This window comes from Macrotis lagotis, chromosome 3 (assembly GCF_037893015.1).
Source record: "Macrotis lagotis isolate mMagLag1 chromosome 3, bilby.v1.9.chrom.fasta, whole genome shotgun sequence".
Classification (NCBI taxonomy): domain Eukaryota; kingdom Metazoa; phylum Chordata; class Mammalia; order Peramelemorphia; family Peramelidae; genus Macrotis; species Macrotis lagotis.
Window position 1 is genome coordinate 102,040,698 of NC_133660.1, and position 12,827 is coordinate 102,053,524.

Consider the following 12,827-nt stretch of genomic DNA (forward strand, 5'->3'; position numbering starts at 1 on the left):
AGGTAGTACCTTAGAGATGCTTTAATGTGCATTTCTCTAATCAGTAATGATTTAGAGCAATTTTTCTTTTGAAAATGGATCACTTTTCTTTCCTCATCTATATATTATCTCTGCATATTTTCTGACAATTTGTCAGTTGGGGAATGGCTTTTTTTTTTTTTAAATTTGACTCAGTTTTCTATATATTTTAGAAATGAGTCTTTTTGTCAGAAATACTAGATGTAAATACTAGTTGTAAAAATTGTTTCCCAATTTACTACATTCTTTTGATCTTGGATACAGTGGTTTTGTCTGTGCAAAAGCTTTTTAATTTAATGTAATCAAAACTATTTAGTTTATTTTTAATGATGTTCTCCATCTCTTCCTTGGTCATAAACTGTTTACCTTTCCATAGATCTGACAGATAAATTATTCCTTGATCTCCTAGTTTGCTTATAATATTGTTTTTTATTTCTAAATCCTGTATCCATTTTGATCTTATCTTGGTATAGGGTGTGAAGTGTTGGTTTAATCTAAGTTTCTTCCATACTAACTTCCAATTTTCCCAGCAGTTTTTATCAAAGAGAGAGTTTTCATCCCAATAGCTGGACTCTTTGGGTTTATCAAACAGCAGATTACTATAATCATTTCCAGCTATTGCACCTAGTCTATTCCACTGATCAATCCATGACTCTATTACTTAGCCAATATCAGGCAGTTTTGATTACTGAAGCTTTATAATAACATTTTAGATTCGGTAAGGCTAAGCCACCTTCTTTTGCACTTTTTTCATGAATTCCTTGGAAATTCTCGACTTTTTATTTCTTCATATGAATTTACTTACAATTTTTTCTAACTCATTAAAGTAATTTTTTGTAATTTTGGTTGGTAGGGCACTAAACAAGTAGGTTAATTTTGGTAGAATTGTCATTTTTATTATATTAGCTCAACCTATCCATGGGTAGTTGATACTTGCCCAGTTATTTAAATCTGATTTTATTTGTATGAGAGTATTTTGTAATTGTTTTCAAAAAGTTTCTGAGTCTTCCTTGGCAGGTAGACTGCCAAGTATTTTATATTGTCTAAGGTAACTTTGAATGGGATTTCTCTTTCTAGCTCTTTCTGCTGCATCTTCATAGTCATATATAGAAAAGTTGAGGATTTATGCAGGTTTATTTTATATCCTGTGACTTTGCTAAAGTTGCTAGTTATTTCTAAGAGTTTTTTTAGATGATTTTTTGGGATTCTTTAGATATATCATCATGTCATCTGCAAAGAGTGAGAGATTTTTATCTCTTCCTTCCCAATTCTAATGCTTTAAATTACTTTTTTCTTCTCTTATTGCTGAAGCTAACATTTCTAATACAATATTGAATAGTAGTGGTGATAATGGGCATCCTTGTTTCACCCCTGATCTTATTGGGAATGCCTCTAGCCTATCCCCATTGCATATAGTGCTTGTTGATAGTTTTAGATAGATATTGCTTATTATTCCAAAGAACAATCCATTTATTCCTAAACTATCTAGGGTTTTTTAGTAGGAATGGGTGCAATATTTTCTCAAAAGTGTTTCCAGCATCTATTGATATAATCACATGATTTCTGATATGTTTGTTATTGATATAACTGTTTATAGTAACAGTTTTCCTAATATTGAACTAACCTTGCATTCCTGGGATAAATCCTACTTGTTCATAATGCATTATCCTAATGATAACTTGTTGTAATTATTTTGCTAAGATTTTATTTAAGATTTTTGCATGTATATTCATCAGGGAAATAGGTCTAGAATTTTCTTTTTCTATTTTAACTCTTCCTGGTTTAGGTATCAGCACCATATTGCTGTCATAGAAAGAGTTAGGCAGAGTCCCTTCTTCACCTATTTTCCGAAAGAGTTTATTTAGAATTGGAACCAATTGTTCCTTAAATGTTTGATAGAATTCACTTGTGAATCTATCTGACCCTGGAAATTTTTTCTTATGGAGTTCAATAATGGCTCATTGAATCTCTTTTTCTGAGGATAGGGTTCTTTAGGTATTTAATTTCCTCTTCATTTAATTTGAGAAACATATTTTTTAAGTATTCATCCATTTCATTTATATTATCAAATTTATTGGCATAGAGTTGGGCAAAATAATTCTGAATTATTACTTTAATTTCCTCCTCATTGGTATTGAGTTCATCTTTTTCATTTATGATACTAACAATTTGATTTTCCTCTCTCTATTTTTTAATCAAATTAATTTTATTGGTTTTTCCCCTAAAACCTACTCCTGGTTTTATTTATTAGTTCAGTAGTGTTCTTGCTTTTGATTTTATTAATTTCTCCTTTAATTTATAGTTTTTCTAATTTAGCATTTAATTGGGGGGTTTTAATTTGTTTTCTCTAATTTTTTATTTGCATATTTAGTTCATTGATTTCCCCTCTTTCTCTAATTTATTCATGTAAGCATTTAAAGACATAACATATCCACTGACAGCTTGAGTGAATCTCATACGTTTTGGTATGTTGTTTCATTATTGTCAAGATTTAGGATGAAATGTTTCCTGATCTCATCTAATTTTATTGCCTCCCCTTGTTTATTGTCAAATTTTCTTCTGTATATATCATACTACAAGGGTCTTGAGAGCAGGGACTCCCTCCCCAACTCCAACCTGCACATCCTCCACCTTTTTTTTGTATTCTCAACTTTTAACACAGTGTCTGATGGATAGTAGGGACTTAATGAATATTTGTTATCTTAATTTGACTATATGTGGCTCTCATTTACTCAGTGTTCCCATGATTCCCATTTGTGATCAAAAGTTGTCTCTGAATGCAATGAAATTCTTTCTGTCAATATCATTAATGTTTGTAACTTTAGGAAGAGATTCCCCCAAAAGACTCCAGGGTAACTCTTAACAAGGTGACAAATAGCTGGACCAAGTAGTCATCAATTAGCATTTCTCATATCTGTGTCTCTTGATTCTTAATGAGTAATTTCTATCCTGAGAGTATTTGTGTATCCACATCATTAAGTATATGTTTTAACTTTAGAAGTCATAATTCCTTGGTTTTTTTGGTTTTTAGAAAGATATTCCAAAGTGTCATTTAACTTCAAGTGTTCATTGATCCTTCTTTCTTTTCTATTTCATATTTGTCTCCTCTATTGAGGCCTTCCTCAGATTAAAATAATCCTCTGTTATTCTTTGGAGCCTCTTTGTTTTTGGCTCTCACAAAAGAAAGAACTTTCTTTTCTAAACTTCCTTATTTTTAAGAAATTCTAAACATTGTGCTTTGACTATGACAAGGTCTTATAACACTAAGTGAAAAAATCATCTATGTAATTTTATTTTTCTAGGCACAAGGTAAAGTTCTCTTCCTCTTCTCATATTCCAATAAGTTTTGGGAAAACTTACTCTTTCAGGTACCCCATAGCTTCTCACCTTCTATCTCACTGTTATTATCTGGGTGTTAATTTACAAGTGTGAATATTGAAAATCTGCATGAATGTGAATTTATTCTCCCCTTAATGTCAATGAGTTTTGGTTAGGGTCACATTAGATAAACATTTCAATGTTGAACTTTTTATTCATAATTATGGAGGGAAAGATTTTGATCCCTTATTTTTAAAATTTTATTTATTTATTTTTGAAATTTACAATTTTTCCCCTAATCTCACTTCCCTCCCCCACCCCTCACAGAAAGCAGTCTTTGCATTGTTTCCATTCTATAAATTGATCTAAGTTGAATGTGTTAAAAGAGAAAGACTATGATCCCTATTAAAAGAAATTTTAAAAATCTGTTGAATCCCAATAAATCTTACAAAACATTATAGTTCAACTGAGGTAGTTTCATTAAGTCTTCTCATTTTATTCCTTCCTGTATGATCTTTTCCATCTTAGAATTTGTATTATTTCTTATGTATTTATGATATATCATTTATATTTGTGACCACCTGTCATAAATGGAAAGGTTATACTCAGGAGCTCAGAAATAGCACTACTGCTTTACATTATAAGGATAATGGTTTTGCCCTGCTTTTAACCTGGACCCTGAAGGATTCATTATGAGAAACCATCCTTGCCAACTTCTAATCAACTGCCACTAGTGAGGTAGCTAAGATGAAGCAGAAAAGAACACTGAGGGGGAAAATAGGAGTTAGCATTTGCCAGGGTAGTCAAGTCATGTTCTGTGATTATCACCATCTTCCCTCAAACCTTGTTAGTGACAGTTCACTTCACTGAACCCCCAAACTAGCAAAACCCTCTACACCAAGATCATTGTTCCAACACCAGACCCAGTCCGAGATAGAGCCTTTCAAATGCTTCCTCAACAGACACACTAGTTGAAAAAATACCAGAAAAGAAAATTTTCACAAGAGGCTTTGGGCTGTTCAATGCTTAGCAACAGAACGAATATTATTTCATATTTTGAAAAATATAAGAAGAGAAATTAATATTTGCTTTGTTTCTGTACCAAAAGGGAAATGGTGCTTTTTCATTTGACTTTTATCACAGTCTCCTATATCTGTCATCTCTCCTTTTTAGAATGTAGGCTGACTGAGAATAGTGACTATCTTTTCTATTTGTTTTTGTAGCACTTAGCACATAAATTTTTGCTCTTTCCTTCTTTTCTTCCTTTCCTTCTCTTTCCTTTCCTTTTTTCCTTAACTCCTTTCTGTCTTCCTTGCTTCCCCCCCATCCTATTGTAAAATTTATGAGGGCAGGGATTTTCTTATATAAGCTTTTTAACTTTCTAGTAGACTATCATAGTGCTCTGTACATAGCAGACAAATAAGAAATAGTAATTAAATTATTTAATTGAATATTTAACTATCACATATCAGGTTGATCTAAGAAATAAAGATACTCAAAACTTTTTGAAATTAATATTCATATAGCATACCTTTGAATAATTACAAGTTTCTAATAAAGAGGAGAAATCATAAGCAAAGTCCCTTAAGCCAGAAAGATTCATGCATTTTTATGTAGGGAACTCAGTGCTGTGCTACACATAGTCACACTATATCTGAGATACCTGCCACCTTAAATCTGCCACAGGTAATAAATATAAAATTTATGGAAAATAATTTAAAGAGATAGAGAGCACTTGCTAGCAATAAAGGACTTACATTAGGGAATGGTGTCTGAACTACTCCTTGAATCAAGGATTTGAAAAATTGGAGGTGAGAAGGGAGAACAGACTGGAAATAAGGGAAACTAGCTGTGTGAACATACTTACCATGAATGAGAAATAGCTAATAGGTCAATTTTGAAGTATACAATTTTACAAAGTTTTTCAATTTTGTTGCATAGCTTCTGAGTGAAGGGTAGTAATAAGAAGTGAGACTGGAACATTAGGAATGAACTATAATAAAGAGCCATTGAAGATTTCTGGGTGAAGCGACAAGGTTAGGTTTGATATTAGAATATCGATTTGACACTAATTTGGATGGTGTTTGGAGAAATTTGAGGTTGGTAGGAGGGATAGCAATTAGGAGAGTTTGCAATAGTTCGGGCAAAACATAGTAAAGGCTGAACTAGTGTTTTAGTGGCTTAAATGAAAAGAGATGAACAGGTATGGGGATGACATGGAAAAAGAAAAGAACTGGAAATGCATCACTCATGGGGATTGAGAAATAGGGGGGAATTTAGAATGACTTCAGCGTTTCAAACCTAGATGGTTGAGGACATGATGGATAAGTGTACTGGACCTGGAGTTAGGATAACCTGAGTTCAAATACAGTCTTAGGTATTTACTAGCTGTGTGACCCTGAGGAAGTCATTTAACACTGATAGCCTCTTAAACCACAAGCAGTCCTACATAACTGGAAAGATGGTGGCACCCTTTAAAGAAATTGAATCGTTTGGAGGAATGAGTTGGTTTAGCGGAAAATGTAGTGTTTCATTTTAAATTTACTGAGTTTAAGATGCAGGCATTTTAGTGATGCAAATTATCATTTTTAAGAGATTGGTTTTAGATACATAGAAATAAGGAACATCTTTTAAACGATGAAATATGGTTATTTTTAAACAATCAGTGTTTAAATACTATGTTCAGAAATAGTAAGATATTCTAATTTTCTTTATAAGTAGGTCAAAATATCTAACATATTCAATATCTAATTTCAGCATCATTTTATATCATTTACTACATAATAAAGATATCAATTTTGATATAAATATATGTTTATGGTACAACATGGGTAGCTGACTTTGATCATTAATTAAAGTGATATATACTTCCTGACGGAATAACAAAACTATCAATGAGATGAAACAATGTTCACAATTCTTACCAAATCAAAGCTTTGGAAAGATTCAAGCAGTCCAAATGGATAAAGGCAGATGGTGATTTCAGCAGCATTTGAACATGAGGGTAATAAATGAGAAAAACTTTCCTCAAATTGAGAATGCTACCCTAGTGAGAAAGAAAACAAACACAAAAGGGCCTTGTTATCTAAAATAGAATTGTTCATCATTCATAAAGTACCCAAACTGGGACTAGACCTTATTATTATAGGTAATAATAAAAGTGAGAGGGATATTTGAGGATTTGGAACACAGTGAAATAAGAATAAAATGAAATCTGGTGCATGTGTGTGTGTGTGTGTGTGTGTGTGTGTGTGTGTGTGTGTGTGTTTATCTATTTGTTTATTCATTTATTTATTTTGGCCATTTATCACTAGAAGAAAACATAAAATCAGTCCACCAGAACCAAAGATATGAGAAGAGGAGAGACAGAGACTATTAAAATTGTATCTTGTTCTTGTTCTAATGCCCCCCCTCCATGCCTACCTTCATCTCTGATTTTAATCTGTATAGTAAGTTTCTAAATAACAGATATAAATGGACAGTAGCAGGAAGTAAGATTGAAAATGGGAAACTAGAGCCATCTACAAACTAGAGTATCATAAATCAAAGGAGTATACTTTACAAATTGTATCATATATTAGCCCAAAATCACATCCTGGGAATATCTACTAGAAGTCATCTAGTCTTTGATGTCAGGACCTCCTTGTCCTATAAGATTTAAGCCTCAGACAAGTACCAGATGTTTGGAGAAATGTGACATGTTATTGATAACTTTGTGATGATATGGACTTGGTACTGAGAACTTAGAGAACTATATCAATGAACAATCTCCAAGCATGCACAAGTAAGAGTTACTCTCTAACTTTCAAAAACTCATAAAAATGAGACTTCAAAACTTTCCCTTGAGCATTTTTCCATCTCCATGGAATCTATGCTCCCAGTTCTATTGCAGGATTAAGTAAGTGATTCTCTGTGTCTCTCCCTCATGCCGCCTGACTTCACCCTATCCTTTAGCCCAAACCATCTACTTCTGTACCTGTTTTGTCACTGGATTTAGTACTTTCAGTGCCTTTTGTCTCTGAGTGTTAGTGATAACACCCTCATCATTTCCATTTCATAATTTTATAAATTAGTGATCAATTCAGAAAGAAAGAGAAAAAAGAGAGAGACAGAGTCAGAGACAGACAGACAATCATTCATTACTTTTTTCCTTATTTGATCTAGGGCTAGTTCAGAAAGATCACTATCTACTCAATCACTCAGATTATCCTTTCACAAATAGAATACATCACATTCCTCAGTGTTAAAATAGAGGAATAGGATTCCCTGAACTCTCATTCTCAAAAAGTTTTGAAAGGTCAAAACTCCCAATAATATTTGTTCAATGGATAATGAGGAAGGTGAGCAAAAGTATAAATATTTGTTTAGGTGATTTTGCATCCAGTGTGTTATCATTCAATATTACTATTTAGAATTTCCCCAAATAGATTCCTTAGTCAATTTGGTGGGTCACCCACACCATGACTGTCATTGGGAATGTCCTCTGAGCTACTGTCCATCTATCAGGACTAAAGAGAGGCTGCAGATCTGCTGCAAAGGGCAACCCTGGTGCATTATTAACAGCACCATTTTCAATGAATATCATTATACTCCCCATAAAAGGGAGCACATGTAGTAATGAGTAGAAGCTGATGTGCAGTGAGAAGAAAAACCCTCCCCAGTTGGCAAACCAACCTTCCCACATGACCCTGGCATATCTCCACAATTACCAACAGGAGCAGGGAAGCAAGAAAGACAGGATGTTAGCCAGCTGCTCGAAGGAAATTAGTAAAAAAAGCTTAAAGTCCCTAGTCAAGAGGCATATCTTTACAGCTGGGCTTTGGATAGATGCTCTTTAAAGACCAGCTCAGAGAATTGAAACCAGGTGAGAGCTGCAGGAGAAATTGAGTTTAATCCAATGGGCAGTAGCAAGAATAAATCTTTAATCCCTTTTTCTGATTTCTGAATTGCATGAAAATGGATACTGACCCTAATTATTTCAGAAGACTAGCAACCAGGAAAACACTATGTATTGATAAATTCATATAATTTTAAGCCTCAGGAGACATTTTCATACACATATGATACTTTTTTAAAAGTGAAACTATACTAACCTGAAGATATTTCTTCATTTTCACTGAATACATTTCATCTGGCATTCTTCTGGGTTAGGAGGGTCATATACTAAATTTAAGGTACAGTTGCATTACTGGTGATCTTCATTTACATATAGACTTCAATTAGAATAATAAAAATTCCTTACAAATTGGTTATGGGGCAGGGAGATGGGAAGAGGGATTAGGGCTTGTTATTTTGTTAACTCAGGTTTGAACCTTGAATGTTGCCATCAATTCCCTATTCTCCCACATATCAAATCATTTCTAGCCCCTCAAAATTTCTTATAGCCATCTTATTTTCACTGCTCACTCAGCCTATTCCTTATTTAGTTTAGGATCTTGTCATCTCTGGTTTGCACTATTGTAGGGTCATTTCATTGGTCTCCTTGCCTCTAGTCCTTCCTTACCACATATTATTCTCCACTTAACTAAAATGACATTTGGCCAAAGGCAGAGGGACTTTTCCCTTGGGATGGGGATATCCTGGGAGTGGAGAAAAAAAACAAAGAATGTTATAGAGTTTATACTTTTTAAGGGAAAAGATCAAGGAGGAATGAAATGACTGAGTTGGACAACTGTGGCAAGAGAGCCAGTAGGGAAAATGGAAGCTTGGAGCCTAATTTACTGACTCATTATAGTTTGAGGATAAGAAAGAAGAATGCAAAAGTTATGGCTCTGGATGATCATAGGGATAAGACAGTAATTCCTGGTCAAATGAGCTGATAAGAAATGGATAGTGACTTGAATTTTTCCTTCTGTTCCAATAGGAGTAGATCTTCAGGAACCTCACAGTTATATCTCACTGCCTGGACTGGTCAACCTGTGATTTCCAGCAGCTTGGGGAATAAGAGTTGGCAGGGAAGTGACCTGACCCCAAATTGTTATCAGTCTTCTCATTTCCTAGGTTCTCTATCTTCCCACAGGAGTCATTGTCACCTCCATGTCTCCACAGAATATATTGTGTGTGTATTTGTGGGTGTGTATGTGTGGGACTTAACAGAGAGAAATGTTCAGTGTTTGCCTCAGAAGTCAAAATCTCTCATTGTAGCTCTCTAGAGTTCTCATAATCTTACAGCTACTTTGTGTCATCCTGATTTCTCTATCCTCTATACTGTTTGCCTCTCAAGATGCTTTATCATACAATAACCTGTAAGAATCATTACATTACATGTCAGCTTAAGAAAATTAAAATGTAACTAGGAAAATTCATTTGATTTTTCTAGAAGTATAATGAATTAAGTAATGTATGTAGTAGATCCTTAAGAGAAGTAAAATCTAAGAGAGACCAAATGGTCTTCATATCCTGACTCCAATTGCAAAGCTTTGTCCACTCTGCTATTCTGTTTTTTAGATAGTACTGCATAAAGATCCAAAAGACTTTGGTCCATGTCCCAGCACTGTCATGAAGTAATCAAATGACCTTGGCACTGAATCCCTTAACTTCAATAAACTATTATAAGAATAATAATAATAAAAATCACAAAAACAGCTACAATGATGTCAATAATGACTATTACTTATGTAAATTTGAACTTTGCTAAGTATTTTACATATAGCAGATCATTTAAGTTCTATAATCAGCCTTTCTGGTAACTAGGGATTTTATCTGTGATTTTATTAGAACTGAAAATTCTCAGGCAAAATAACTCCTTCCAACAATTAGAGCTGCTATCTTTTCTGCAAGTCATGACATGTTGTATATGACGACATGGTCCACTTCAATTATGAAGGATGAGTATTACTAATAAGTATGTATATACATATATATATATATATATAATTGAATTCTGTACTAAGCATTTTATCTATACTACAATTTTTTCAAAGGTCTAATTTTGGACACATCATTACACATATAGATTTCCCTTAGGAATTTGTAAAAAATTAAAGCCATCACTTTAAAGAATGACAATTAAGAAAGTTTTGCAACCTCTTTTGTGAAGTTTGATTCAGAATAACATTAATAATTTTATAGGCTTCATCTTTTAAAATTTAGAATTGTAAAAGTAAAATGTATAGGACTTAAACTTAATCAAGTAAAGTATGCACATATGGCAGAGACAGGAAGGGGAAACACCTCTCTCAATCAAGAATCAAAAGCTGACTGTTCTAGGAGTTGTACAATTAAAATTGTATAGCAGAGAAACTTTGAAGGATGTTCTATATCATGTTCTGCCAATATCTAAGGACTTCTTGAAAAAACTTGATATTTCCTATAAAATTTCCATAGATAGATACTTAATCCAAAATGACCTCCTGGAGTAATATTATAATATATAAATTGTTTAATCTCGTCTCTCAAAATACTTGAAACGGCAATGTGCTCTTCCTGCTTATATACATATGTGTGACTCAGATCACTTTCTTTCTAAAGACAATGATAGATTTGTATTTTTGAGCACATCCATCTGACACATTTGTGAATCTGTCCACTTCAAGGGATAATCTGGATCAAATCCATTTGTCACAAACACTTTTTGAGTGTGTCTATGGCTTTGTATTCTTATATCTATTAGATTAGAATTGTTGATTAGAGGTCAAATGAGTCCTTTCCCTAGCTAGTATCTTCCTTTTTCATGATATCATCATCTAGAAACCAGTCTTCTAATGTTTCTTCATGGCTAAGAAATTTATAATGGTTTCTTGGTTTCTATTTATATAAACTCCACATAACTAATATGAGGCTTAATCTGTCCTCCACCAAATCAGTAACTATTTAGATGGGCTGCTAGGAGGCACCATGGATAGAGCACTGACCTTGAATTCAGAAGGACTCAAGTTTGAATCAGGCCTCAGATACTTGCCACTTAATAGCTGTGTGACCTTGGACAAGTCATTTAACCCTGATTGCCCAGCATCCAGGGCAATCTCCAACAATCCTGATCCATATCTTTTTACTGGATCCAGATGACTCCAAATGGGTAAGTGAGATTGGTGACTTAGCATAGCATCCCCCTTACTTGGATCCAGTTCACATGTTTGTCTTGGCATTACCTCCCTGATCTTCGAAAATGAAGGACAAATATTTTAACTATTTAGATGGTCAGTTCACTTACTTAGCTCATACTCTCAACAAATCAGTAGAAGTTTAATGTGATATAATTTTCCTCTTTAGCTGATTTCTCTTTTCCTTAATCTGGAATAATAATATTATTTGCAATTTAATAGAATACAATAAAATGATTTTTAAGTACAATCTACAGTGATAGCAGAAGCACATTTCACTAAAATTTTAAATTTCTCACTTCCACAAATTTTATCAGACAAATGGATTTAATCATTTTTTGTAACAACTCCTTTTCCTTATTAATGATCATAACATATCCATAAAAGAGATGATGACAAGGTACTTGGTCTAAAATCATCATCACTAGTAAGAAAGTGAAAAAATGAACCAGACTTTATTTGAAAAAATCAATCATTCAATTGTCAAGAATGCTATAAATTGGGTACAGAGCCAAGATGGCAGTATAAAGGCAGGAATTCACAGATCTCTTCCAAAAAACTCCAAAAAACCTTAAAATTATGAATCTAACCCAATTTTAGAGAGGCAGAACCCACAGAAAGTTCCAGTGAAATAATTTTCTAGGCCAAGATAGCTTGCAGCCCTCTCCTCCAGCCTTCCAGGAACAGTCCAGGGGCACCTGAATCCCTGGCAGTGACTGGGCTGCTGGCAGTGGAAGTAGTTTCCAGACCTCCCAACCAAGGTTCACTAAGCACAACTTGCAATATCAGCAGGAAAACTCTGTCAGAGTAGACATGGAACCCAGACCAGTGCAGCCTTGGCCCCAGGGAAGTGTAATCAGGCCTTCAGAACCACCCAGTAGGGAGCCGTTCTGCCGCTGTTTCCAGAGTGTTCAGCTCACAGAAGGCAAGGGGGTAAGGGGAGACTGTCAAGGTCTCTTCACTATCCCTGAGACAGGACCTTTGTACTTTGTCCATATTCATAGCCTGGGGCCTCCTATTGCCATAGTAGAGCAGGTACCCTCCTCACAACTCCAGGATAGAGGGGGAAATAGCTACATAAAACTCCATAACTGGGACAATGTACCCTCCATCTTGGAAGCAGAGTCCTCTTTTAACAAAGAGATAAAAATCAAGTCATGTGTTGGAAAATTGAATAAACAGAATAAAAAAACCTCTGACCATAGAAAGTTATTACTATGGTGATAAGGAAGATGAAAACACATATTCAGAGGAATATAATAAAGTTTCCAAGAAAAATATGTATTTGTCTTAGACAATGAAAGAGTTCAAAAAGGATTTTGAATAAGAGTAAGAGCAGTAGAGGAAATATTGGGAAGAAAAATGAGAATGATTCATGAAAAATCAATAACATGAAAAAGTAAATCAGCAACTTTGCAAAGGAGAATCAAAAAGAAATGCTGAATACAA

At 34.0% G+C, this 12,827-nt stretch overlaps 1 pseudogene; it reads left to right on the plus strand.

Moving 5' to 3' along the window:
* The first annotated feature begins 12,191 nt into the window (after window positions 1-12,191).
* The window catches only part of LOC141519173 (uncharacterized), an 88,113-nt pseudogene continuing 87,477 nt past the window's right edge, over window positions 12,192-12,827 (plus strand).